The following is a 24,728-nucleotide window of genomic DNA, read 5'->3' as shown; positions in this document are numbered from 1 at the left end:
CAAAATGTGTCTTCTTTTCTGAATAAGCAATGAAGTTTTTAATATATTTTTTCCACTTACAGAAGGCAGTGCTCACCATGTATTCCAATATGGTATCATTTATTATTACATCTGAGGATATATCATTGTCTAGTATAGATTTTGTTTGATTTGTCCATAGGGGCCTGATTCTCATTTACATTACCACTCTGGCAATGTAAAGTGGCCTTAAAATGGGAGTAAACATGATGTACATCCTTTTAAAGGCCCTTTTACACTACAAGACCAGTATAAGGAGCCATAGTGTAAATGAGAACCAAATCTTAAATTATTAGACACCAAGTATTCTGCAATATTTATTTACAAAGTGTAGACAAATATAAATTTTATTAAAAAGAAAAGGAGTACTTGTGGCACCTTAGAGACTAACCAGTTTATTTGAGCATGAGCTTTCGTGAGCTACAGCTCACTTCATCGGATGCATAGCATATCGTGCAGTTTCCACGATATGCTATGCATCCGATGAAGTGAGCTGTAGCTCACGAAAGCTCATGCTCAAATAAACTGGTTAGTCTCTAAGGTGCCACAAGTACTCCTTTTCTTTTTACGAATACAGACTAACACGGCTGTTACTCTGAAACCTGTCATAAATTTTATTGATTTTTCTGGTGATAAAAGTATCTGAGGATTATTTAGTTGATAGAAATGGTTTTTGAAATGTTATTAATAGTTAAGTATCAGAGGGGTAGCCATGTTAGTCTGTACCACAAAAACAATGAGGAATCTGGTGGCACCTTAAAGACTAACAGATTTATTTGGACATAAGCTTTCGTGGGTAAAAAACCCACTTCTTCAGATGTAGTTAAGGCTCTGTGCACACAATTTTGCTTTCTCTCTAGCCCAGAGTATACATTTTTCTCTGCCATCTTTCTCATGTCCTTTTAGGTAAACTTCCTGATTGGTAACAATTACCCCTACTGAAGAAGTGACTTCATTATAACTCTTTGTTAAAGAGACTGATAGGTTCAGGAGTTAAGCCAGCAGCCAAGGACTGGGGAGATATGGGTTCAAGTCTATGCTCTACCACAGTCTTCCTGTGCAGCCTTGCTCAAATGATTTCCTATCTGTGCCTCAGTGGAATGAAGTCCCTGTGAGGCAGGGTGTGATGTTGCACTTAATATGATTTTATGAAAGTATGCTGATGAGTGTGAATATAATGTAACTAAAATATGCTTCATGCAAAAGGTCTCTTGTAAGGTATCATTACAAAGCTTATAATCGACTGAGTGTGGTCATCCTATTTGTATAAATGTATCACTCTTGTATCTGAAACTAGAAATATGAAATATAACTCTGAGGGCCTATTGTAATTATGCAAAGTGTGGGTCATTAATGGTAGTTTGGAATCTTGATGGCTCCCATCAGCCAGGACTATTGACTGTGGATGGTTCTGTTTGCAGGCAGGCCTTCCTGTGAGTCAGGCTGGGATGAATAAAGGCTTGGGTTCTCACAGGACATGTCATCATGTCACCTGAACTGGAATCCATCTTTAACCTAGTGTTTTTCTGTTGAGAAGGAGGGGTGAGAACCCAGAGGGACAAAGGATTCACACCTTATGCAAAAGATATATAAGTGGGTGGAACAGACCAAAGATGGGAGCCATCATGAGAATTCCCCTAGCTACCATCAGAGCTGGAACAAGGGCTGTACCAGGGGAAAGGATTGTGCCCAGACTAGGAAGGTGTCCAGTCTGTGAAAGAAACTTATTGAAACATCTCTAAGGGTGAGGTTTTATCTGTATTCAGTTTGATTAGACATAGACTTGGGTGTTTTATTTTATCTTGCTTGGTAATTCACTTTGTTCTGTCTATTACTACTTGGAACCACTTAAATCCTACTTTCCGTATTTAATAAAATCACTTTCTACTTATTAATTAACCCAGAGTATGTATTAATACCTGGGAGGGGGCAATCAGCTGTGCATACCTCTCTACCAGTGTTATAGAGGGCGAACAATTTATGAGTTTACCCTGTATAAGCTTTATACAGAGTAAAACAGATTTATTTAGGGTTTGGACCCCATTGGGAGTTGGGCATCTGAGTGTTAAAGACAGGGACACTTCTGTAAATTGCTTTCAGTTAAGTCTGCAACTTTGGGGCACATGGTTCAGACCCTGGGTCTGTGTTGGAGCAGACGGGCGTGTCTGGCTCAACAAGACAAGGTGCTGGAGTCCCAAGCTGGCAGGAAAAGCAGGGCAGAAGTAGTCTTGGCACATCAGGTACAACCCCAATGGGGTTTCTGTGATCCAACCCGTCACACAGGGAAGTACTCAGATACTATGGTAATGGAGACCATGTAAGTACCTTATCTAGACGATAGTTAGACTTACCAGTGAACATATTTTTACCAACTTTTCCGGAAGAGGACAGAAGACCTGGTCCCATGGAGAACCTTTAGAATTTAAAAAGTGTGGGGTATATATCATTCATGCTGTGTTTCCCAAGAGCCCAACCGCCATATTTTATATAATCTGTCAGGCTAGGAAGACATTAGAAGCATGAGAATACCCTACTATTAGTTCTCTATAATAAATTAACTGAGTCAAAAAACTGTAGAGAATAATCCCGCCCTAACGGTGATACAGACTACATAACTGGTATTTTCCATCTGAAACTCCAAGTATTCCATGAAAATGCAGTATGGTCTTCATTCCCTCTCCCTGTCCTGTCCCCCCAACCATTAATGAAATTCATTAGATTTTTTTTACTCAAATCCAGAATAGTCACTACAATGCAATCTGTGCTAAAAAGTTTTTTGTTGGTTTTTGCTATTTGCTTGATCTTCTCTGTATGTAGTAAAAATGTTACTTTTTTTTTTTTTTTTTTGCAAGGAGACAATGACCTTCTCTCATTAATACTGAAGACTCTTCATGTATATTTTTACTTTTTACCATTTTTCTAACAGGTACCTTATTTACTTCCATTAATCAATTAGCAAGAACCATTAATACAGAAACAAAGAAACAAAATAATAAAACATTAATAATATAATTAATAATAATAGGAGTGTGAAATTTATGAAATTAAAGCAATTATTCCATACTACAAAATAAAACATTACTCTCTCACACACACATATATATATATATATTTATTCCCATCAAGCTGGTGGAAAGCAATATTGAAACTCTTCAAAACAAAACAAATTGCCTGCTGGCATTTCCATTTACCAAGTGGTTCAGTAAATTGTTTTGTTAAGAATAACATTTTCATCTCACTTAATCATTATTCTTCTAAACAATGTTTCCCTTTAGAAAATTCAAGACTTTTTACCACCATCTTTGGATGATTTATGAACTTCACAATCCCTGAATTAGTAATATTGCAAGGTATGTTGTTTACTTGAAGCATAATGTTACAAACAATGTCAGAACTTTTTCAGTGTGAATGAGGCCTAGGCTACCAGGCTATATCTTCTTGATAGGAATGAGGTCAATAGCACAGTTAACAAATAAATAACTTATATGTAAATGAAAAAGATCCTGTTCACTTGAAAGCAGATTGGCTGAAATGTATTGTTTCCTGTATTTATAATATAACAGTTTATTTATTCAATATCAAATAATAACTTCATTTATGATTGGCTGACATCCAGAAGACGGTTGCTCTCTAAGCCAGACTGAATGCAGAGTTTTCAGAGAAAAGTTGACTCCACTCTTAACTCTGAATTTTCATATAATATCTACATGAGCACAGCACCTAACAGGTTTCGTCCCTAATCCTTCAAACATTTATATAAGTGCTTAATATTACTTCAGTGGGACTACTCCTGGGCATGACCCAAAAACCCACTGAAGTCAATGGGAGTCTTTCCATGTACTTAAATGGTCCATGGATCAGGCCCAGATGTACATAAAATTAATGAGCGTTTGCAGGATTGGGGTCTTAGGACTATCAGAAAGCACCTTCTTTCTACTGATGATGTATCTGTAAATGGAATGCAGAAGAAGGATACAAATCAGCACTTCAGAAACACATCACCAAGGCTGGAGGTGCGCTCATAGCTCAAATTCAGCTCCAGATGTAGATTTCAAAGGCCCAACGTTGAGAAACGCTTCGATTCAGGTTTTTGCCGTTAGCCCATATCTAGTCAGTTTTTAATCACAGCAAGTGCAATGTCTAGAGCAACAATTTCCAGTCTGACTTGATCCAGTTTCATGTGTAAGTTTGTGCACTGGACTTGACTCTTCTCTGGACGTGGCATCTGTATACTGTGGAGCTTCCATGTCCAGGATTTCCTCTGACCTGTCCCAAACTACGGGAAACCAGGTTTCAGAGTAGCAGCCGTGTTAGTCTGTATTCGCAAAAAGAAAAGGAGTACTTGTGGCACTTTAGAGACTAACAAATTTATTTGAGAATAAGCTTTCGTGAGCTACAGCTCACTTCATCGGATGCATTCAGTGGAGTGAGCTGTAGCTCACGAAAGCTTATGCTCAAATAAATGTGTTAGTCTCTAAGGTGCCACAAATACTCCTTTTCTTTTTAGGGGACATCAGTTTCTTTTCTTTGGCTGCTTTTCATTCCATACTGCGTGCTTCATTTTGATACTGAGATTGTACATCACCCAGATACACATGAAGGGGGCTTTAAATGAATGGATTATAAGTATTTAAGCATTTTTACTTACCCCAAACTGTCTTGTCTTGATTCCATTAAACACAGAACAGGTCCTTAATCATTTTATTACCTAAAATTGTAATGATCATCTCTTCCTAACTGAAACAGAATTTGCTGAAGTACATTTGTATTTCAGCTGAAAAACACAGGATCTTAACAGGATATCTGAGTGATTCCTCCAAGATCCTCCAGAAAATGTCACATATCTCAAGCACGTTAAAGGTTATGTAATTCCTGTATCAGCTTGTGTTTTCTGTCACCAAGAGGTTACAGAGAGAGCAGTAGGGACTGCAGCATTCTGAAGTAAAAGCATGTCACAATGACTGCTTTTCAGCTGTGGTGTGCCATCAAGCTCTGCCATGTCATTGCTATCTGGTGGCATATCCCTCAACTGAATGGCAGGTGTGATGTGCCTTTCACTTCAATTACATGCATTCACAGAATGTTGTAATCATTTCTGGCATTCCATATTAACATTCTCTACTGTGTTCTGTTCTTTTCCTCTGCTCAGTTAAAAGATAGATAGAGCCATTTTTGTCATCCCTAATATCTAATAGTTCCCCATCTGACACCAAATTATTTTTTCAATGTGAAATGTCTTTGATTGGGATGTATCTCATCGTTGGAGATCTAAACACTTGTTTCAGTCATATAAAAATGTTATCAGTTTAAACTAAGGCATATAGAAGATGGTTTATCATTTTATTTTTAAAAGTATAATTCCTTACAGCATTTCGAAGATCCATATGATAGTCTTTGCAACTTTTGCACTGTGATGTTTACAATAAAATAGATGGATGATTATATTTCAATAATATATTCCTAGAAATGAGATATTGACAATTCCCATCAGACAAGGTGGCAAAGGGTGAGTTATTTCCCCCAAAGAATAATTTGCATTCCTGAAATGGAATGCAGTTAATTAATTTTCAAAAGGCAGAAACTGTGTCATGGCATGCTGGGTTAATAATATATCTTTTTTGGAGTTCCACCATTTGAAGCTTCATTCTGCCTTCTTGGAAATATTGCTATCGTGAGAAAGACATGGAATCTTTCGTCAGAGCGTAACAATCTTAAGGCTCCACTATTGTATAGTCTTATTTGAAAGTCTAGCAAAGTTCACCATCAACATCCTTCAATTAGGACAAAATGCAGCAGCTCATATTTTCAGTAAATCCAAATAGTATCACTCTATCTTCTCTATTCCATAATCTCTTTGCTGTCTTCCTTTAAAAGTCCATGCTGATTTAAAGGTTTTTTCCCCTCACTTACAAATGCTTTAATGATAGCTATCTAGCATAGCTTTCAGATTCGGGGTCTCACCATATGTTCCTAGTCACTCACTTAGGACTGCATCTGTTGAATATCTGTTCCAGTATCGTTTCAATATCAACTCAAAAACAATTGGGGCTAACGTCTTTATAATAATTATTTTCTACAGCTGTAGAATTGGCTTCTGTTCAAATTCAAAAAACTATGTATCTATTCTCATTTTAAAATCTTGATCAAAAACATGTAGGTTTGTGGGGTTTCGTTCATTTTTTGGGATGAAAAGTGGAAGCAGACTATTGTGAAGGTGTAATATAATCATACATCATATTGTACTAATTAATACAATTTATTTTTCTGGCCTTCACTATGAGGAATGCTTTTTTTAATATCTATAAAAATCTCAAGATGTCAAAAAGACATCAGTACGTAATGTCTTATAAATTAGAAGCCCTGTTTTCAAATAATATATCAAGATATTATCTTACAGAAACATCCTGCCTTTCCACAGGTTTTGTTGTGTTCTTCCAAATCTAAACAATTATTAATTAGATAAAAGCCCTCATAACCCAGTTTTTCTTCTCTTAGTGTTTGTGATGAGCACTGCTGTCTTGCTTTTCTCTGCAACCAGAAAGACTGAAAAAAATAATCTATTGTAGCACCTCTTGTTTTACTCATTCATTTTAAAGAGGACTGATGTTTTCAGAGAGATTATTGTTTCGACCCTGAAAGTCCTCCTCTGCATCAGACGTATCCTCAGACCTGGGAGTTTTCAGATCTGGCAGGTTGGAAAGAGTCACATATGACAACAAAGACAATGCATAGTGTCCTGGAGCAGTTTGTCCTTCTTTTATGGAGATATATGATCAGTATGATATATAATTCCCAGCTGTTGCTGGATGATTATGTGTCAGCAGTAACAGAAATACTTTTTATTATTTGTACCTGGCTTGGAGGGTGGACCTGATGTGGTTATCATTATTATGATCCTTTGTCTCCTTGAGATTACACTGATTGCATCTAATTAGGGTTACACCTTAAATTTATTTGGAACCCAAAGTTAGGGCAGAATGTGGCAGGCCACTTGGTCAACGAAATGTTTCACCGTAAGCATATCCAGCCAGTGCTCTGTGATCTGCCTAACTGCAGGTGGGTTTCTGGATGGAGTTTAAAGTGTTGGCATTGATCTATAAAGTCCTAAATGGCGTAAGGCATTCCTATCTGAGAGACCGCCTCTCTTCCTATGGCATACTGCGAGACAGCTGAGATTTACCCAGGTAATTATATTTATAGCTGGAAACCCTTGGTATACAAGAGAGTGGGCAGTTGGCAGGCTCTGCTTTGAAAAGAGATCACCACCACCATCCTTGAAACAGCCCCTATTTGCTGTTCTTCAGGGCATGTTGCAAAACACATCTTGTTAGAAGAGTTGCTGAACCAGATATTGCTGGGAATAATACTTAAAGAAAAATGAGTCATTTGGTTTATTTGGGGGACTGCCTGGTTTTTAGTGTTACATATTATGGGGCTGCAGTTTCTTTCTCACATTTATTGCATTTTTAGGTGTTTGTCTAAGGCAGGTGCCTCTTGTTCAGACAGGCGCCTCTTGTTGTAATTTTGTAAATCTAAAGAATGAATAAATAAGAAACACACATCAATCAAAATATTTCCCACTCATAAAGTATCATATCATGATTATTTTATGAGTATTTATAAAAATGTCCAGGCTCATTTGGAACAGGCGGACTCTAATGAAACTTCATAATCTATTGAAAACTTGATCACCAACAAAATTAAGGCCTGATCTGTTAAACACGTATGCATGTGAATAAAATTACTCATGTGTATAAGTATTTGCAGGATTAGACCCTTAGGTTATATTTATAGGTGCTCAGAAACTGATTTGGGAACATGAATGAAAAGACAGACATAGGAAAGAAACTTCTCTCGGTCAGAAAAATCACTCCTCAGATGCAAAATTTGGGGAAATAAGAGGGGTATTTGCATTCAGTTGGAGTTTGCCTAGAATAATATCTACAGGATCGAGCCCCAAGTGGGGTGAACTTTAGTTAATCATCTGCTAGTCAAGTTCACGAACTTCACATGAACTCAGTTTAGGGTTTTTTTAAGGTTCTTTTCCCCAGGCCCAAGCTAGAATACAGTAATAATACTTTGTATGTGCGTGTGAGTGGATTTACATCTTCAAAGTGCTGCAACAGCTTTTTAAAAAATGTAAATTAATAAGTCAAATATGCTACTGCTTTGCTGAAAAAATTATATTTAGTAAACCAATAATATCTGCCTCAATTTTTAACAGCTGATCATATCTAATAGATTTTAAATAAGTGTGAATATTGTATTAAAAGTAGGTTTCAGAGTAACAGCCGTGTTAGTCTGTATTCGCAAAAAGAAAAGGAGTACTTGTGGCACCTTAGAGACTAACCAATTTATTTGAGCATAAGCTTTCGTGAGCTAAGCTGTAGCTCACGAAAGCTTATGCTCAAATAAATTGGTTAGTCTCTAAGGTGCCACAAGTACTCCTTTTCTTTTTGTATTTAAAGTAATGTTTAATGGATGCATATAGAACCAAATGCTAGCAAATGCAGTGGATCTGAAGATTGTTTTTCCTGAAAAATGCATGTAAACACATGGTAAAAAGATGGGAAAGTAACCGCCTTAAACTAACAGTTGTATCCAGCCTTTTGAACTCTCTCCCACTGGAGTCCCACTTTGGGTGCAGGAGAAATGTAAGATAGAGCTATTGGAATTTTTATATATTAGCTAATGAGTGGTCAGTTTTTAAAACAAGACAGCAAAACAGCATTTAAATAGCAATAGAACCTAGTATTTGTTTTCAGTTGGTGTAGAGAGGATTATAATTATATGAATCAAGTCTTATAATTTCACTGTTACTCCATCTTCCTCTTTGTCTCTACACCTCTCAACTTTTTATCAACTTAGGGCTTGTCTGCACTACTGCCTAAGTAGATGTCACTTACGTCATTCATGGGTGTGAAAACAACACCCTCCAAGCAACATAAGTTACAGCCACTTAAAGTGCTATTCACACCATGGTAGGTCGGCAGGAGACATTCTCCCATCGGCATAGCGTGTCTTCACCAGACACACTAAAGCAGTGCAGCTGAACCGGTGCAACTGTGCCGATGTAGTGCAGTAGTGTAAACATGCCCTAAATGTAGAGTAGAAGCATAGGAAAGAATAATAAATTATGGATGACTATATTAATTCATAGACCTCATAACAGAGAACTCTCGGCACTTTCTTCACCATGCACTAGCAAGGAGCTACAAATCATATGAATGTTGGTACTAATATTCATATATCTTCCAGTAGTATAAGCAATATCTCAAAAACATAGTTGCCTCATCCATGCCCACAGTAAAGTGGCAGTTTGATAACTATGGATTTAGAGACAGTGAAGAGTTCAAATAAAGTTTCAGTCTGAATGGAAATTTAAGATTTTATCCAATTACAGAGATGTACATTATTAGAGAATCTTAGTCTTTACTTTTGCTTTACTTTCTTTGTATTACCTTATTTCAAACATGTCGCAAAAGTGGACATGATAGGAAAGCAACAATGCTATGAAAATAAATATTGGGCCAAATGTTGTGATCCTTAATTGAGCAATAGTCCCATTTAATGGGAGTTTTGCTTGGTTAAGGACCACAGAATTTGTCCCACTATGTATTATTTATATAACACCTTGGTAACCATGTAATCTAGATCTGAGGTAGGAACCTGCTGAATAACTTCATGGCCACTGCAGACACTTACTAATGGTAAAGGGAAGTTTATTTAAGGTAGGTGAATCCTGGTTTTCCTATTATAGATAAACTAAAAACCGTTTATAAATGAACAAATGTAAGTGATCTTGTAAGCCTTATAAAATTCAGTAAAAGGAGAAGAGCTTTAATTTGATTACTTAAAGAAGACTCTCAAAGAAAATGTCCCTGGATTCAGCTGAGCATTTAAGCATATGTTAAATTTAAGATGAATGGGATGGATTTAAGCACAGTTCTTAAATTAAGAGTGTGATTAAGTGCTTTGTTGAATCAGGGTCTATTTGTATACAATTGCAGCTTGCCTTTGAGCAACGAATTCCCTTAAAGAGGGTTGTGATATAGGCAGATTAATGAAAATTTAAAATCTTAATTTCAAAGTATATCCCACTATATCTCTGTTTCACCATAATCGGTTTCCATTTGCTCTCCAGGAATGTTAATAAGCCTTAAATTACAATAACATTTCAATATACCATTTGAGTCTATTTCAATTAACCTAACCCCTAGCAGAGTTTATGCTAAACTTTATCTCACCAATTGAAGCTTGATGGTTAATAGCAGCATTTGCCCTTTTTTAATGTAATTTTATTTAATTAAATATACTCCCTCCCCCCAAAAAAGAACATCAGCGAACAAAACACATGAGCATAAGATGTAAGAATATATGAATGTGTGCTCCTCTTAAAACTCATTAGAGGTGAAGGCAATAAATGGGATGATATCAATTCTAAATAAATCATTGTTTTGATTAATAACTGATCATTTTTGTATTGAAGTTCATAGTTTTTCTTCCATCAACCAGTAGGAGAGGGGGTTCCAAGTTAAGTTTCCTCTCTCCCCCACCCTGCCATTATAAATTTTGCCACTACAGTCCCATACATTCAAAGTCCAGCTGACCTCAACAATAGCAATTGCTCTGCTTGGAGAAAGAAGTAGTCTTTCACATAGCTAGAACCCAAACTTAATTATGGAACAATGTAAGCAACTTTAATTGTACGGAGAAACCAGCACAATTTTCCCATCTGTAAAATGTGCATAATGACGTTGACCTCATTTGAAAGGCACTCTGAGATCTACTGACGAGACGTGCTAGATAATATAATTATAATGCATACCACTTATTATTCAGTTAGCTAATATCTGAATATGATGGTGAAACTATCAAATAAATTAGCTGTGTCATTCTGCCCTACCTGTGACTTCCACTTAGCCTTGCTTATGTGTATTGCAATAATCCACTCTGGAGGTAACAAAGACATGCATAATTGTGATAAGGTCCTTATCTTAAAGAAACAATAAATTTTAACCAGACACAAATTAAAAAGTTATATTTAACCACCAGTACTACCTAATACACTAAATTGCGTCTCCAAATTGTGTACCACTTTGACAAAGAAGGACGAGGGGTAAGACATCCTTAATGATGGAGTAATGAACCATCCACACTAGAGGTGCTTCTTCAAACATATTCACATTATCGCTGTCTTAACTGGAATGAGCTTCAGACAGTTCACCATCATTCAGATCCCACCTCTTTGGTAGGCACTGAGATAGGAGAATGACCACATTTAAGCCTTGTCTACACCTGCGGTTGCGTACAGGGTATAAGCCCTATATGCATAGCTAGACGCCACAGTAAAAGGCAGGCTATCTCCACACGGTGATGCATAGCTACATGTGTCAGTGAAAGGCTCTGGCAGGAGAAAAGCAGCATGGAAAGGCTCTGGTGGCTCTCTGCTGCAAGATTCTTTCCCCTCTGCTTCCTTGCTGTCAGAGCCTTTTCCGTGGCAGGAAAGACTCCAGCAGTGGGAAGGAAGCAGGACACTATGCTACTAAAAATAGCATAGATCAGGGAGACCTGACTTGGATGTGTAGAGATCCCTGTAGGATATATATCATAAGTTTCTAGTGCATCTTAACTTGCCTAAGCAGTGCCTCCCTATCTACACTGCTGGTGGGTGTGCAGTATATTTTCTTTACACCCTGGCATAAGATTTGTGCAGTACAGATACACCCTACATGGGCTGGATGTAAATGAGATAAATCTGTATGTCAGTCACGAATGTTAACTGCACCTGGCTACAGACCATAGAACCTAGGCCTTGGAGAGTTTACAGCACTTGCCTCTGGTATACAGAGTGCTACCAGAAGGGACTGGGTATCACAGCACTTATGATGATACCATGCAGTGAAGTCAGTTATTCCTTTATCTCTGTATTCATCAATTGTGTCAGTCTCAGTCCTCTGAGAGATGAATGCTGCTTCAGCACTGCTCCTTTTATTGGGATGAACATTTTGACCACTGCGAACATATGACCCTGCTACCAAGCCAGCCTGCCTACCTACTTAGTAAAGAGGAGCCACCCATGGATTATCATCCTCTATGACATTCTCTCTCAGACTGCCACTAGTCCACCAACCAAGAGGTCATGTCAACATGTTCTGCCAATATATCTAGCAGGTGAAATCTCCTTTCCAGTACTTTCCACAGGAGTCGTGATAGCTGCCTGAATGTAACGAAAGGGCCATTTTCACTGGAATTCATCTCCTCCAAACCTACTTTTAATATTGCAAATCAAAGTTTCAGCAAGTTTGATTTTACTCCTCCTACAGTATTTTATTTACTTTAAACACACCTGAAATCTCAGCTCCGGAATGCTGTAACATAACAGTATGAACTGGGATTCTATTTTATTGGCTGATTCTTTAATGTAGATACATTTTAAAAATAATATATTGAAATATTACCACTACTGGAATGGCACAGATTTAAATAATCCTTTCAGATGTATCCTAAAGATTTTGTTTATCTTATTTAATTCACAGAATTATTCAGTAAATTCTTATTTATAAAGTATCATCCCTATGATTTTTGACATAGGTAAAAACACAGTGTAAGGCAGTTTATGGTCAAGAATTCCCATCTCTACCTAAGTCACATCAATCTCTCCCTGCTTCAGTTACCCATCTGTAAAATTAGGATAATTATTTCAACCATCCTTTGTCTGCCTTGTCTATTTAGATTGTAAACTCTTCAAGGCAGGGTGTTTCTCTCACTGTACATTCCCACAGAGCCTTGCACAGTGGGATCGCAATCACTTTTGTGGTTGCTAATGTGGTACTGGTTTCAGAGTAGCTAATGTGCTGCTGTAATACAATATAATTGCTCTCTCAAAATCCTTAACCGTATCCCACTTTGCCTTCAATCCTATTGGCACATTGCCATTTATTTAATAATAAAACCTACATTTTCAATATTTCTAATAAATACATCCTTCTTATCAAGGCCTAGTTGTAGCTTCAGAGAAGTCCACTCCAGATAAACAAGAGGTATGTTCCAATACCTTCCCTTAGAAACCTTTCAGTTTCCAAGCATTCCGAAATTAGATTTGGGTTATAACTTCAGCCTGGGCACAAAAAACCAGTTAAACAATGAAAGATCTTGTACATTTTTCAATGAGGAGTATGATTGTTGTTTAGGAAGGTGCCTCTATCTATCTGATGCCCCAACTGTTCATGCGTCCTGCTGGCCCCTTCTAGCAGGCCTCCTCTCACCTTGGATATAATGGACACATTGGAAAGAAGCAGCTCCTTTTACGTAGATAGCAGCAGCTCTTTCTAATCTGAAAGTGCTGATGTAGCAGAGTCAGGGGTAGACAGATCTACAACAAAGTTTGTAAGGCAGAAATTGCAATGCTGGAACATGAGTCATTGGATTCATTTACATAGTTCTTCATGAGGCTAGATTGAAAAAGCAACATTGCTTTCCTGCTGATTCCCCTCCCCCCAGGTTAATGAATTAAATCTCCTCATGTTAAAAGAAATGGCTGCATCAAAAGATCTGCTATTACCATCAATGTAGCAGGGAAGAAACTGCTAAGCAGGACAAATGGTAGGATTTCAGGTGACTCCAATCATAATGGCCAACCATACTGATTTAGGATGTATAGTTTCAAATTTATGCTGGTAGCACTACATACTAGCGGAAATCTGGTGCCATACCTTTTTCTTAATGCTCCCTATTAGCTTTGATGACACTACTTAGGATATGTCTACACTACAGAGCCTATGCCAGCAGGTGGATGATCAGGGCTGGATTTAGGGGCAGGTGGCCACCTGGGGAGCCAGGCTTGGGAGGCGTTGATTTCAAGGTGCTGTTTTTGTTGTTAGCGACAAAAGGGAAAACAGAATGTTTGTAGTGTTTCAGGTATTCCACATGTGGATTCATTTTTCACTAACCTCCTAGAATGTTCTGGACTTTTGTAGAATCTTGTGGAATTTTCCAGACTTTCTGAGAACTACATTTTCCTCAAACCTCCTAGAATGTTGTTAGCCATGCCCTTGCGGGTATAAGGGGTGGAGTGATGCCAGTCAGTCAGTGACATATAAGAACAAAGTGAAGTGAAGTGAGAGCCCAGCTGCGATATTGTGACCCTTCTTTTATTGTGTAATTGTGAAAGTGTACTTGTGTTTTAAGACTTGAAGAGTGTAATTAGTGACTAATAAAGGACATATTTAATGAGACAGCTGGGATATTTACCCCTATCTACCCAACAATATAAAAGAAATAGTTACTTCTTTTGCCATGCTTAACATGTAATGTTTGATGACTTTCTAAGACTGCGGAACATAGACTTTTGCTCTCTCTCTCATACTGTCTGTTTCCCCTGTAGAAAATAAAAGATGCCAACGAAGAAGCCTTCAGGAGCTCAGTATAGAAAGCAAAAAGCTCAGTTGCAAGAGGTGAATCTGATGGAAAAATATCTGAAACAGAGCAACATAGACCGGGCTGTAGGCAGTAGCAACTGTTACAGTGTAGAAGAAACTGAGGAGCCAAGCGTAAATTACGGTAGTCTTATTACTAAGGAATTAGCAGATTTACCTAAAGACAAGGAATGGAAATGTGAGGAAAGTGATAGAGAATCATCCAGTTTTCATGGTGGAGTAAAGGAGAGTAATGATAAAGAAAAAAAATCTGGTTTATATGAAAGAGAGAGAAACGATAAAGAGGAATCAGCCTTGCATGATGACAGAAACAGCAGTGAGAAAAATTGCACATAACAGATTGATACATCAGGTGCTGCTTTATGGCCAGCAATCCTAAACTCTGCCGATATTGATCATACAATTTTGAATGGACCACGCAAAGTCGAGGATGTGACATTTCCAGTAAATGAGCAAAAACGTGACACTTCTCAAAGTCATACTGTGAAAGAGTGCTTAACAATGGTGAGAAACTGAATTGATATTGGCTAGTTTACTCAAAATCAACTGACAAAATGTTCTGTTTTTGTTGCAAAATATTTGACAAGAATGCCAAATCATTGCTTGTGCTTTCTGGGTACAATTACTGGCAAAACTTAGTTGATGCTCAGAAGCAACATGAAAAGTCACCCAGCCATTTTATGGCCTATTCCAAATGAATGGAGGTCGAGTCAACGCTCAAGCTCAGTAAATGCATAGATGCAGAAAACCAACTCATTGTTAATGTAGAAACCCAGTATTGGAGGAAGGTGCTCAAGCGTCTGATCTCAATTACACCCTTCCTTGCAAAGAATAATTTGGTTTTCCGGGGTCATTCATTAAGTTGTTCACTGAACCTAACAGTAATTTCCTCAGTTTGGTAGAACTCCTAGGGAAACATGACGAAGTCAAGTAGTTCATAAAGAAGCTATGGACCATTACTGCACAAAACAATTCAAAACAAATTGATTGACTTTATGGCAAGGAAAACACAAAACAATTCAAAACAAATTGACTGACCAATATGACAACATATTGATGCAACTTGGCAAAGCGAAGTACTATGCCATAATAATGGGCTGCACTCCTGACATTAGTCACAGTGAAAAGAGGACATTTACAGTAAGATTTGTTGACAACGAGGATGGCTGTATCCAAGTAAAGGAACACTTTATTTGTTTCTGGTCTGTGGATGACTCTACTGGAAAAGACCAAACAGAACTGTTTATGGAAGTTTTGAATGAGAATAAAATAAAGCTTCAGGATTGCTGTGGCCAAAGCTACGAAAATGGCACAAACATGAGGAGAAGAAACAGTGGTGTCCAGGCAAGGATTCTTGTGCTGAATCTAAGAGCTTCTTTCATGCCTTGTGGCTCCCATTGCCTCAACCTGGTTGTGTCAGACGCAGCATCATCTTCTTTAGATTCAGTATCTCTCTTTGGAGCGCTGCAAAGGAGGTACATCCCGTTTTCAGCATCAATTATCAGTTGGAAGAGCCTCATGGACAATGTTACAAATCTGACCACGAATTTGCTAAGTGACACTTGCTGGGAGAGCTGCATTCACAGCATAAGACCAGCAAGGTTCCAAGTGACTGAGGTTTACAACACTCTGATGGAACTGGCGCAATCAAGTATAACAAGGCTGGAATACAATACAAGACGCAAAGACTTGCAAACCAGATCACTGACTTCAAATTTCTGGTCTCAATTGTGGTTTGGCACAATATCCTGTTCCAAGTAAATGTTGTAAGCAAGGCATTACAAACTCAATCATCGCTACCGCTACTACTTTGATGAGAAGCTGCCTTGATTTCTTTGTGGCCCACAGAAACAACGGATTTGAAGATGCCATCACTGCTGCCAAAGAAATGGGGGAAAACTTAGGAGTTGAGTCTGTCTTCAAGGTAACTCGTATTCATCAGGAGAAGAGATAGTTTGGTTACAAGGGCAGAGATGAGGAGATGGGCAGCTCGGAAGAAAAATTCAGGAGGGAGGTTTTTTTTGCTCGCTTGCTGTTACTGCTTGAGTGTCCATCGAAGAAAGGTTCAGACATATGAAGCACCATGAAAAGACCTGGGGGCTTTTGCATGACCTTAATAAGCTGCCATCAGACAGGAAAACATTCTTGAACAATTATACGGACCTTCACCGGACACTTACACCCTGGGGAATGTTTGGACATCAATGATAAAGACCCCTATGTTGAATTGGACAACATTCATCACATTTTGCTACACATGAAGCACTCTCAACTCCAAGTTCTCCAATTCATTCATGACGCAGAGCTTAAGGACACTTTTCCTAATGTGTGGATAGCTCATGCTGCCAGTCACAGTTGTGAGTGGCGAGTGCAGCTTTTTGAAGCTCAGGCTCATCTTCCATCGACGATGGCTGATGAGAGACTGACATCACTTGCTATTTTATCACTTGAAAATGCCACTGGCCAGTCTTTGGATCTCTCCAACGCTGTGCTGCCATTCATGAGAGCAAAGGTGAGAAAAGCGACCTTTTGATCTAAAGGACTATGGCTAACATTTGAAGGCTGTCTCTTACTGTAACACCATTTAATACTGGTCCACCCAATGTTGATGCACAGTTCAATTTCTTGATGTTAGTATGTTTCAGTTATTCTTAATATTAAAAAGTTTCTATAAGCTTAGAGGAAATGAATTTTATTTGTTTATATATGGTATGAATAAATACAGATTTACAGATCCTAGCATGCAAATTTATCTTACATGACAGAAATAGTGCATGCATGCAAATCGTGCATCAAAGTTGTGAAATGGGCTACAAATGCAATAAAAAGCGTTATTCAAAAGTTCAACAAATGGAGGGGGGCACTCAACACGCTCCTTGCTTGGGGCGCCATTTGGTCTAGGGCTGGCCCGGTGGAGGACATTAGCTTATGCCAACATAGCTCTCAGCATAGGTGCATTTACACTGGAGAGATTTTCAGCATAACCACATCTGTCAGGCGTGTGGATTTTTTCACACCCCTGACCAATGTAGCTATGCCAATTTAAGTTCTACGTGTAGACTAAGCCTCAGTCCATTAGTTCTTACTGTGCTGCATCAGAAGAAGGACCTTCTTTCAATCACTGATAGGAAACTCTTCTCTTCAAAGAAGCTGTACTCTGCACTGTGGTACAGCCAAGATACCAGTGGTATTAAACACTAAGGGCTCAATCTTGGAGCTCTGGCCCAACTACTTTGTGTCACTCAGGCAATGCAAAGGTCGGAAATCTGTTCTAACGGTGCCACCCTGGACTCCCTCTGACACAGGGGAAGCCTCAAGTGGTGTACAATAGGTATAATTGGCTCTACCTCCTCCAAATAGGTACTCTGGCACAGGGGCACTGGATCTACTTTAATTACAGGGACCAGCCACCCTATGTCAGTTGCTATAAGTATTCTGATTAGAGTTGATGAAGGACATTATTACAATTACAGTGGTCATCACTTAAGGTATGTGTGCCACACTCCACATAGGGTGCATTGGCATGAAAAGTGGAAGGAGAGCAGGACCCAGAGTTTCACCTGATCTTTGGTTTTTGCAGCCCTTAAGATGCTCTAAATTAAACAAAAGGGCATTTCAGCCTTCAGCAGTCCCAGGTTTAAAGCCACCAATTCCTCTCCTCAGCAATCCAAAGTATGAGCTCGGTGCACACAAGGATTTGGCCCAAGTGGCTTCTGCCACCCTTACATGGCATAATCCCTTATTCCATAAGTAGTCCCATTGGTTTAAGTAAAGCAAGGGAACAACATGAGAAAAGGTGACAGAATATTGCCCTGAACATTTTTATTTCCTTTTTACAACCTGCCCTTTCCCTCTTCTGGTCTCCACTTCATTTTCCTGGTTTCCATTTTGTACTTCTAATCCTAATCTTCCAATTTTATCTTCTATATTCAGTTTCCTCTTTATTCACAATTCACATTTCCTGTCCTTTCATGTAGTCTTTGTTTTAATGCTTCTCCTGCTTTCCTCTATGGACTTGGTGAGAGTCTTTCTATTGACTTCTGTGGGCTATGAACCAGATCCTATTCCCTAGCCTTACTCTCCATGTCCTGTACTTTACAGTCCCCCACCCCCAATCCATCCTCTCTCTCATTCCCTGTCTCTTTTCACAATGCTAAATGCAATGTCTAAATCACACCAATACATGGCTTTTTCTGCATGAACCCCCGATTAGTTTCTAAAATTAATAATGTGGGCACTAAGTACCAGTGATTTTATACTAACCCCTGTATACAACTTAGATCTAGTCTACACACTCTGAGTGCCTTAGCTATACCAGCCTAACACCCATTGTAGACACAGCTGTACAAACAGAAGAATGCTTCCGTAGATGTTGCTACCATTGCTTGGGGAGGCAGTGTCCCTACACTGATAGAAAAGCCCCTTCCATCAGCATAGGCTACAGCTATAAGAGAGGGTTATGGTGGCATAGGTACATTGACCTAGCTCTGCCTACATAGTCCTCATAGTACAGACATACGCTTACTCTAGAATCACAGATGACCATGCCTGCTAATAGTGGGGAGAGGGCTGAATGAGGGCTGCTGGCTTCAGCAGTATAAGCCAAGCAGCAAATCTAGGGGGGGATCTGACCCCATATACACCTCCCCCCATGCCACCTCAGTCTATAATATTCCCATTCTTCATTACCTCTGTCTTGCCAATAAAGTTTAGACACATTATCAAGCAGCATATTAAGTCATTAGAGCAGAAGACAGAGTCAGGAACTCTGGATTCTGTTAGACAAAAGTTTGCTGTCACAAGGCAGAGCTTCTCCCAGACTTGAAAATGATCCACTGCTACATGCAGAATTTCTTCTAGGCAAAAAGAAAAGGAGTACTAATGGCACCTTAGAGACTAACCAATTTGGTTAGTCTCTAAGGTGCCACAAGTACTCCTTTTCTTTTTGCGAATACAGACTAACACGGCTGCTACTCTGAAACCTGTCTTCTAGGCAAGGTTTTTGTCCAAACATAAAGCAAGCATGCAAACAAAAATGTTCCTCAGCTCACCCTTTACATTTTAGGCTCCCACTATCTCCCCTCCTAGAGGACTTTAGCAATTCTACTACTCCTACAGCTTCCTAGCCTTCTCTCAGTCAGTTCTGTCCCTCCCTGAAATACCTTTGAAACCTTTATAGGCCAGGTGCAGCCCTGCCCCCTTAATGGCCCAACTGTGAGCACCAGCTCTGCACAGGGGCACTGGACTGATTTTAATTACAGGGGCCAGTCACCCTGGGTCAGTTGCTATATAAGTATTCTGATTAGAGTTGATGAAGGAGATTTTTAAAATTACAGTGGTCATCACTGAAGGTATGTGTACCACACTGTTACCTTTAAAGCGTGACAACCAACACGTTTTTCCTCACCAGAAGAGAAATCAGAGATATAAGTCAAACTTTAGACCAAAATCTGGAGTAGCCTCTGTCAAAAAGTTCTTTAAAATAAGTTTAAATGGAGTGATTTAAAAAGGAAACAGTTATTTAAAAATCTATCCAAATGTAATTCATTAGTTATGAATCACACTTAGCAATGCAGGACAAGGTCAGATTCATTGAGGGGGGAAAATGGTATTATTTAGATGTAAAATCACAATGGTTTTAGACAGGTTTCAGAGTAGCAGCCGTGTTAGCCTGTATTTGCAAAAAGAAAAGGAGTACTTGTGGCACCTTAGAGACTAATAAATTTATTTGAGCATAAGCTTTCGTGAGCTACAGCTCACTTCATCGGATGCATTATACTAACATTACTAAGCCAGGTATCTCATCCTTTGTATCCCAAAAATCTTTGATCTGGGAAAGCAATATATAGCCAATTCCTTCTTTCATCTCTGCCCTCTTGCATCACATAGGCTTTTATATGAAAAAAAATAGCTGCCCCCTTCCTTGTATACCCCCTAGATAATGGAAGAAGACATTTAGACAAAGTGATACGTACCAGCTCTAGAAACTCTGCTTATGTTTTACCTCTTTGGCAATTGCTTTACAGAAATTCAGGGAAATTACATTTGAGATTTGACAAATGATTGACAGGTGGCTAATAAGACAGGCAAATTCGCAGCAGAGCCTAAAAGAAGACTTTGCTAGGCTTGGCCTTTGCTTTTTTCATACTTCTTTGTTAAGATGCTTATCCACACCAGGCCCCATTGGGTTATTTTCTGTTACAGTATGTACTTGTATTCTTGTATCTTCCTTTTCTGAGGTAAGTTGCAAACTCTTTTAGTCAATATCCGCAATTTATCTTTGGGTATCCTCCTTCCTCCCTCTCATGCTTTGTGTAAACTTACTCTCATCTGGAGGCATTCTGCATATTTTGAATATAATGCAAATGTCATGTCATTTTCAAGAGACAGTTGTAAAGCATAGGTCCTTCATTTAACTCATCAAAAAAAGGTGTGTTGGACATGACTGACAAGAAAATAAATTTGTTTTAGGAGCTCAGATACCATATTGATGAGTTTAGTATAAATACCGTCATCCTTCTGCTGAGGCTTTTTAGTAGGTCACTTTCTTCATTGGAGGAGAAATTGGTAATAGAGACTCAGGGTATTTTCTAGTGTGATTTAATTATTTGCCAAATGTATGTAAGTGTCCCATTTACTTTGAACAGGGGTAGCCAGAACTGCAGGCACTTGTAGAAACTCCAGCTAAGACACCAGTGAGTCAGTCCTGTTGCCAAGAAACCGCTCCATTCTCTCTCACACTTGGCCCAGTCTCTGTTTTTAGCAAGTTGTCTGTTCATCTCTCTCCTGCTTGAGTTCAGTACTTTTCACCTGAGATATCCTTTAACCCACAGTCACTCTCCCTTGGTCACACAAAACCTGTATTCCTATATGTAATGGACTAATTCAGGCAGACCTGGGCATTAACTCCGCCGTTTGTGCAGCTGCTATTCAGTGCAAAGCAATCTCAGATGAATCTGACTATATACTCAGTGTTCAGTGCAGCTGGCTCCCTTCTGCCTGGGTGTGATCCAAAACCCATTGAAGTGAATGGAAAGACTTCCATTGATTACAGTGTGCTGTGGGTCAGGCTCCTAAGGCCAATTTTTTAAAGGTATATCGGCACCTAAAGATTCAGGCAGGTGCCTAGTGGGATTTTCAAGACAGCCTGGGTGCCTAACTCCCAATACCTTTTAAAATCTGCCCCCTCGTCCTTATCCAAACAAAAGAAAGTACTTAACCCACACAACCCACCCAAGGGCCTTGTGAGTGCAGCTGCTATAACCAGCCATCATGGATCCATTTATGTTAACTCTTGCTATGGAGAATTTCATACTGAGTACTTAAGATAATATTTCATGAACCTCCTGAATTATCACCTTTGCCATAATAGGTGAATAAAGTAGCTGAGGCAGATGTACAAAAAGGCATCGAGAAACAATTAAATCCTTAACTTGTAAAAGTAAAATCCAACATGATTACTCAATGCATAGTGAAAAATAAACATAACAATGTTCTACAGTGCTGAACATTAAATATTTGCCCTATAATCTACTTACAGTGTTAGCAATGGAAAACATATTCTGCACACCACATTTTGGAATACTGAACCGTAATGACATGCACTGTTTAACTGACATTACATTTATTATAGAGTCCTAAAGTTTATTCCCACTAAAAACAGTATAGACAATGGACTTGATTAGAATTTAATGGATTAATAGTGTTGTGTGGTGCTCTACCCAACAATATTCTCTATTATTATTACTAGAAATTTGCTTGTCAAAAGTCAGTGTTTTATTCACTTGTAAACTGAAAGTGATATTTCAGATTAACAAACTATTTTATGTTGCATAATTCATCATTAATGGATTACATCATTAATCCATTTTGTCACATAACTGCAAAAGGCATGGTTTGATCAGATTAAATATCTATCAAAGAATTTTCTCTGTTTGTTCTATATATAACTATTTCTCACAACAGAAAAATTTTAAAATAGTAATTAGTCTGGTTCTGTACAGATTTTATTTGAGAACTTTAAAACATGCAGTTTGCTATTTTTTCACTAGATCAAGGACTCAGTTCTGCTTCCATTAACTTCAGTGGGAACAGGAGTATGCCCCAAGTATATAACTTATTTTTTTCAAAAGTCTATTATCTGCCACCCCTGTATTCAATATAGGAATTCATTATCAACCACAAAAATCAAGGATATTTGGAATATCATACCAAATAAAGATATTTCTAAGCATAATCTTAACATGTAATCACATTTAAGTTCCTTTTAAGGTATAAAAGCATTTGAGTAATCCCACTTTGAGTCATTTTCTATTTATTCAAACCTATAACAACTTCTTTCAAATGAAAGTTAAAAACACACAATGATCTTTGAAGAGAAAAGCCCAAAATAGTGAGGGAAATCCAGAACAAACCATGCTTCTGTATTAAATTTTGGGCCCTTAATAAAAATCATAACCATAAGTGATTACATATCTTGAGTATTTTTGACGGGTAGTGATCAATGGCTCCATGACTAGTTGGCAGCCGGTATCAAGCGGAGTGCCCCAAGGGTCGGTCCTCGGGCCAGTTTTGTTCAATATCTTCATTAATGATCTGGAGGATGGCGTGGTCTGCAAGTTTGCAGATGACACTAAACTGGGAGGAGTGGTAGATATGCTGGAGGGTAGGGATAGGATACAAAAGGACCTAGACAAGTTAGATGATTGGGCCAAAAGAAATCTGATGAGGTTCAACAAGGACAAGTGCAGACTCCTGCACTTAGGACGGAAGAATCCCATGCAGTGCTACAGACTAGGGACTGAGTGGCTAGGCAGCCGTTCTTCAGAAAAGGACCTAGGGGTTACAGTGGATGAGAAGCTGGATATGAGTCAACAGTGTGCCATTGTTGCCAAGAAGGCCAATGGCATTTTGGGATGTATAAGTAGGAGCATTGCCAGCAGATCGAGAGACGGGATTGTGCCCCTCTATTTGACATTAGCAAGGCCTCATCTGGAGTACTGTGTCCAGTTTTCGGCCCCACGCTACAAGAAGGATGTGGAAAAATTGGAAAACATCCAGCGGAGGGCAACAAAAATGATTAGGGGACTGGGACACATGACTTATGAGAAGAGGCTGAGGGAACTGGGATTGTTTAGTCTGTGGAAGAGAAGAATGAGGGGGGATTTGATAGCTGCTTTCAACTCCCTGAAAGGGGGTTCCAAAGAGGATGGCTCTAGACTGTTCTCAGTGGTAGCAGATGACAGAACGAGGAGCAATGGTCTCAAGTTGCAGTGGGGGAGGTTTAGGTTGGATATTAGGAAAAACTTTTTCACTAGGAGGGTGGTGAAACATGGGAATGCGTTACCTAGGGAGGTGGTGGAATCTCCTTCCTTAGAAGTTTTTAAGGTCAGGCTTGACAAAACCCTGGCTGGGATGATTTAGATGGGGATTGGTCCTGCTTTGAGCAGGGGGTTGGACTAGATGACCTCCTGAGGTCCCTTCCAACCCTGATATTCTATGATTCTATGATACAAGTTACATAGACTTCAGGATAAAATAGCTACAGAATACCTCAAGGACAAGATGTAAAGTTCCTCAACCTGTGTTTCTGTGGTTTGACTGAAATCACTGGTTATACATTCTTTTTCACAATCTAGGTTGTCTCAGCATCCTGCAGTTTGGAATGATTAGTTTCAGGGGATTACCCCATGCCCTCCAAAAATGTCCATTGTTCATTAATTTGATGTAATTGAGGTATATAATTCATCACATGCTTTAACAGGAAGCTGTTTAAGAAATAAGGCCTTCATCCAGCAAATCACTTACCCAAATTGATTTCAGTGTGGCTACTCATGCGCTTAAAGTTAGGCATATGCTTAAGTGAATTCCTGGATTGGAATCTATAAGCCTCCACTTCTGGGTTTATTAGCATTTCAGACCAATTCTAGGGCGTGATCTTGCAACTCTTTCTCTCACACATAGTCCCACTAGCATCAATCTTATTGCTCATATGATTAAAGGATGAAGGATCAGGCCCTTAATGCTGTAATGGAGCTGGAGATATCACCAAAGAAACACACATTCCTAAAACCATTAGAAGTGAGGGGATTTTAACAAGAATATATGCCCTAGAGGCAGGAACTGTCTTTTTTCTACAGTACCTGGCACAAGGAGCATCTGATTGGAGCCTCTAGGTTCTACAGTAATATACTTATCATCAACTATTTTTCAATACCTGTAAATGTACAAGAAAATGGTCCTTCTGAATCTTTTATTTTCCTCAGTGATGGG

Source organism: Chelonia mydas, chromosome 1 (assembly GCF_015237465.2).
Source record: "Chelonia mydas isolate rCheMyd1 chromosome 1, rCheMyd1.pri.v2, whole genome shotgun sequence".
Lineage (NCBI taxonomy): Eukaryota > Metazoa > Chordata > Testudines > Cheloniidae > Chelonia > Chelonia mydas.
This window is presented reverse-complemented; position numbering follows the sequence as displayed.